General features: G+C 34.4%; 2 pseudogenes; both read left to right on the top strand.

Moving 5' to 3' along the window:
- The first annotated feature begins 837 nt into the window (after window positions 1-837).
- Window positions 838-2,710, top strand: LOC148210361 (uncharacterized; annotated as a pseudogene).
- A 25-nt stretch (window positions 2,711-2,735) lies between these two features.
- On the top strand, window positions 2,736-5,649 carry LOC148210362 (uncharacterized; annotated as a pseudogene).
- The last annotated feature ends 351 nt before the right edge of the window (window positions 5,650-6,000 follow it).

A 6,000-nucleotide genomic window follows, 5' to 3' on the forward strand; every position in this document is an offset into this window, starting at 1 on the left:
GAATGTTTCGAAGCAAAGAAATATCGAGTTTGTTGACTTGGCATGCCAAAAAAAGAGTAAGTGATGGATATATACGACATCCAGCAGACTCAATTTCGTGGAAAGAAGTAGACAAATTGTGGCCAGAGTTTGGTCTAGAGCCTAGAAACCTTCGTCTTGCTCTTTCGACAGATGGGGTCAATCCACATGGTGAACAAAATAGTAAATATAGTTGTTGGCCAGTTATGTTGGTGACGTACAATCTACCCCTGTGGTTGTGCATGAAGCGAAAATTTCTGATGTTGACTGCATTAATATCTGGTCCCAAACAACCAGGTAATGACATAGATGATTATTTAGCTCCATTAGTTGATGATTTGAATAAGCTTTGGAATGGTGGAGTTGAATGTTTTGATGCATATCAAGAACGGTGTTTTACACTCAAAGCTATTTTACTGTGGACTATTAATGATTTTCCTGCTTATGGGAATGTGTGTGGTTCTGTGATAAAAGGATATCACGCATGTCCAATTTGTGGGGAGAAAACTTCATCCATTTATTTGCCAAAAGGGAGGAAGATGGCGTATCTCGGGCATCGTAAGTTTTTACCTCGTAATCATCCATATAGGAAGCAGAATAAAGCTTTAATGGTAAACAAGAATTGGGATTCGCTCCTGAACAATTAAGTGGAGTAGAAATTCTTGCAAAAACAAGTGGACTCCAGTATTCATTTGGTAAGAAAGGAAAAAATGAAGGAAAAAAGGAAAAAAATGATGGAGATCTTTCAAATAGTTATTCGAAGAAGAAGTCTATTTTTTATTTTTTTAGTTGGAGTACTGGAAGCATTTTCATGTGCGGCATTGTTTAAATGTGATGCATATTGAAGAGAATGTGTGCTCAAATCTTATTTGCACATTACTTGATATTCCAGGAAAATCAAAGGATGGATTACAAGCTCGTCTAGATTTGGTCGAATTGAATATTAGATCAGAGCTAGTCCCTCAAGTGGGAGAGAAAAGGATATTCTTACCTCCAGCATATTATACATTATCACGGGTGGAGAAATTGAATTTGTATAAGACACTATCAGAAACTAAAGTACCTGAAGGTTATTCATCTAACATACAGTCTCTAGTGTCGCTAGAATAATTGAAACTTAATAACCTCAAGTCACATGACCATCACATTCTTATGCAACAATTGTTACCGGTGGCCATTCGTGGTATTTTACTGAAATGTGTTAGATATGCCATTATTCGACTATGCTTATTCTTCAATGCTATATGTAGCAAAACAATTGATTCGTCCAAGTTAAAAGGCTTGCAAGAAGACATAGTTGTCACTTTATGTTTGTTAGAAAAGTATTTTCCACCGGGATTCTTCAAAATAATGGTACACTTTATGGTGCATCTCGTAAGAGAGGTGGAATTTTTTGGATTTGTGTATTTGAGGTGGATGTATCCTTTTGAACGATATATGAAAGTAATGAAAAGTTATGTAAGAAATAGAACTCGACCGGAGGGATGCATTGGAGAAAGTTATATTGTCGAGGAGGTATAGAGTTTTGTTCTGAATATCTATCTGGAATTGATTCAATTGGGTTAAGGTCATCGATGAGGAAAGAGAATTCGGATATTGATAGACCATTGTCTATTGCTTCTTACAGCAGACCGAGTAAGGATCAACTAGATCAAGCTCACCTTTATGTCCTTCAAAATGTAAATGATGTGCTTCCATACGTAGCGTATGCAAATTTCATTCTCTTTCATAACTTTCTAATTAAGTGATCATCTAGATCATAACTTTGTCATTGACATATGTTATATTTGCAATAGGCAACACATGGATGTTTTGTCTAAGCTTAATCCAAGTAGGTCTAAAAACAAGAAATGGCTTCAAGATGAGCATAATCGCACATTTAGTAGTTGGTTGTGAGAACGGGTAATCTTAATCTCTAACCATACAATTTAAGGTATACTTAAATGTCAGCTACTTATTTGAAATTGAATCGTAGGTTGCACTTGCTCTTGCAGTGACGAATAACTCCATAACACCTTCTTTAAGATGGATTGCTCATGGGCCTCGTCTAGATGTAGCCACTTATTGTGGTTACGTGGTTAATGGTTGTCATTATCACACAAAAAGACGTGATGATAGAAGAAAGGTTTAAAATAGTAGAGTTAGTATAACGGCTAATACAATGCAAGTTTCTAGTGCTAAAGACAAGAGTCCTATCATTTCAGATATGACATTTTATGGTGCAGTACAAGAAATCTGGGAGCTTGACTATCATCATTTGACAGTTATCTTATTCAAATGTGATTGGGTTGAGAATAAGAATGGACTTAAAATAGATGAACTTGGTTTTACTACCGTGGACCTAAATCGTATTGGACATAAATTAGACTCATTTATCTTAGCCTCTCAAGCAAAGCAAGTGTTCTTTGTGACAGATCCTGTTAATCCTCGTTGGTCGGTAGTTTTAACATCTCCTCAACGAATAGTTGAAGATGATTTCTACGAAGATGAATTAGGAGATAATGTTGAAGATTGTGGTTATGGAGTTTTACCTAGTATGCCAAATATCGAGACATTTCATGAAAGCGATGAAACGTCATCTACGAATGTTAGAAATGATTGTGAGGGTACATGGATTAATAATAGTACATTAAACATTGATATGTCATTTAGTGATTTATTTTTACTATGTTTTTATGAGATAATATATTAACTGTATGTTTTGTGTTTTGGTTGAAATGGGTGATTCTAATAGTAGTGGTGACAATGAAGTTGAGGTCAGAAAAGTTGTTCGTCGAGGCCCAACAACCATGCGTGAATTGGCTAACGTAAGAAATTCTGAGGGTTCGTTGTTTACAATTCAATATAATGACATAGGTCAACCAGTTGGTGATAATGCATAAAAAATGCAAAGCTTTATTGGAGTTTGTGTTCGACAACAGATTCCAATAATTTACAATAATTGGAAAGAAGTTCCCCAAGAACTCAAAGATAAAATTTTCGATTGTGTAGAGGTAAGAAGTTTAGAATTTTTATTAAAGTAATAAACTTTTCTAGTTTATAATTTAATTTGCAATTATTTTGTGATTTTCATTACACAGTTGTCATTTGTGGTGGACCCTATGTCCAAACACAATATTCTTCAATCCGCATCGAAGAAGTTTCGAACCTTCAAGTCAACGTTAACTAAAGAATACATTCACCCGTTCAAAGACGACCCATCTTACTTGGAGACTCCTCCTGAAAAATATTCCCATATTGATAAAGAACATTGGGCTTCATTTGTTCATACAAGACTAAGTGAAGAGTGGGAGGTAACTACATTCTGTCATTATATTTTTAAATAGCGTAAATATTTTAGTGCTTGAATCAAATATCTTCTATTTTCCAGACACTTAGTACTGCTCAGAGAGAAAGGGGGCGAAATGCATGTATAATCATCACATATCTCGCAAGGGATATGCAAATCTTGCAAAAGAATTAGTAAGTTACTATTTAGATTAAGTGTCTTACGATAATTAATGTGTGTGCTAGTTAATAATATATATGACCATATAGGAATTATCAGATGGTCCTTATAATCGTGCAACTTTATGGAAAGAAGCACGAAAAGGAAAAAATAACGAATACTTTAATGTTGCCACAAAAGAATGTGCTGCCCGAATTGTAAGTTTCTATGTTTTATTTTTCTATTTCAATGAGATTTAGAAAGTGTGATATTTTGTGGTTAATATGATGATAAATATTTGTGACAGGATGACTTGGCTACAATACACAAGGGTGAAGATGTTTTAACTGAAGCATTAGGCACCCCCGAACATAGAGGTAGTGTGAGGGGATTGGGTGAGTTTGTTTCACCATCTCTATATTTTAATGTTGCCAAAAGGAAGTCGAAAATGGGATTGCAGCCTCAAGACCAAGTCAAATTGAGGACTCAAAGCTCACAACCAAATAAATCATCAACAAAAGTCAGTAATGTCTCAAAGAAAAAGGAGAAAGGGAAGGAAGTTGTCAATGCACCGACTAAAGTTTTTATCCTGGATGAAGAACCAACAGTGGTAACTAATCTGTTTTAGTTTTGGCACTTACTTGTTTTTGAAACGACACTTAGTTTTTTTGCGCATGACACTTAGCATTTTTCTTTTAAATTTTCTAAGCGAAAACCGTGTCACCTAGCTATTGAATCAATAGAGAACATTGTTGCAGTAGGCACAGTATTTGATGACGACGTTCAATGTCCAACAATTCATGGAGTGCCATTAGGTGTGGACAATGTGAGAGTCATGGTAGACATTGTCACTGGTGAAGATGCTATACTACCAATTGCTGTGAAGGGTGAGATGGAGACATTAAATCAAACCATTGGTAGCTTCGTGGCATGGCCTCGTAGACTAGTAATTTTAGATGAGGAGAAAAAGGTATGTCTTGTTCTAACTGGAGTGAGGTTTTAATTATTCATTTGTTAAATGTTTGTAATTTTGTTTGTTAAAGGTTCCTTCTCCTCGAACATCGAAGCCAATAACACAATCATCTAAACATATTGATGTCCATATGACTATTAAACTCCTAAATCAAAATCCCATGCGTACGATGAACCACAAGGATGTAATTGGATTCAATATTGGTGATTACATATTTGGAAGAGAGAAGATCATTAGTTTAACACGTGACGACATCATGCAATACTACGAGATGATTGAAATAGGCTATATGTGTGTGCTCACATACATCACGTAAGTATATTAAATCTATTTCATATCTTAGATTCGTTAACTAAGAAGTTTAATGTTTTACAATTATATTTTTATGTATCTTTGGAATGAATGTGAGGAGGAGACACGTAAGAAGTTCTTGATGGTTGACCCAGACAACATTGTACCATAAATAATGTCTCAAGAAACTTGTTCCAGACATCTAGCCAACAGGTTAGACATGGGTAACTTAGAAGAAGTAGTACTCATCCCACATAACAGCGGGTAAGCTAGCAATTTGACTTCATTTTACTTATTTATAGTTTCTTTTATCCATGCATGAATGATAATATTATCATGTTGGTTATTAATAGTTTTCACTGGAAGTTGTTTGTTATTCATCTCCGAGACAATTGTGTTTATGTATTGGACTCTCTAAGAAGTAAGATTGAAGAAAATTATAAGGGAATCCTAAACACGTAAGTGCCTTGAACTCTTATAGTTGAAATTTTTACAATTATGTTATTCTAATGTTTCAAATTATTTAGATGATTGAAAATGTGGCAAGCCAAACATTCTACTCAACAATCTCGCAGTACTACAATTTGGAAACTTGTGAAGGTAAATTTGCATAACTCATAACAATGTCGCAGTAAATCCTTTGTATAACTCATAATTTTGTTATTTTTCAAATTTTCTATATGTACTGTCCTCGACAACCAGGTTCTATCGAGTGTGGGTACTATTTGAAAAAGTATATACGAGAAATAGTGCGGAACCCTCATACTCCTATAACTGAACTTGTACGTATTATCATATACCTTTATGTGTTTATATATGATTTGTCATTATATTAGTATTATCTTTTTTTTTGTAGTTTAATACAAAAAGTGCGTATCAACAAGAAGAAATCGACGAAGTTCGAATATAATGGGCATCTTTTGTTGGACGATTTGTGTAGTACCTTATGGATTCATTAGTTGTGTTTATTTGATGTAAGTATTTGGTTCAGACTACTTTCTCTGTAGCAGTTGGTAGATTACAAATACTTTGTCTTGTTTATAATATGTAGAAGTTTGAAGTTTGAAGTTTAAAAGGTACTGCATAACATATTAGTTTTGAATTATTATAGAAGTATTTGACTGGATGATGCTGAATATGTTGGATTGTTTTGTTTATAATATATAGAAGTCTGGATTCTTATGTTGAATGTAGTTTTGTTCGAGGGATGGGCGGTCCCATTTGTTCTTGTATGGAAGGGTGTTAATATAGAAGTGTTTTTTTTGTTTATAACCATGCTAGTTTTGAGTTA

Source organism: Momordica charantia (assembly GCF_013281855.1).
Source record: "Momordica charantia cultivar OHB3-1 chromosome 7 unlocalized genomic scaffold, Mcharantia_2.0 BLBB01000007.1, whole genome shotgun sequence".
Taxonomy (NCBI): domain Eukaryota; kingdom Viridiplantae; phylum Streptophyta; class Magnoliopsida; order Cucurbitales; family Cucurbitaceae; genus Momordica; species Momordica charantia.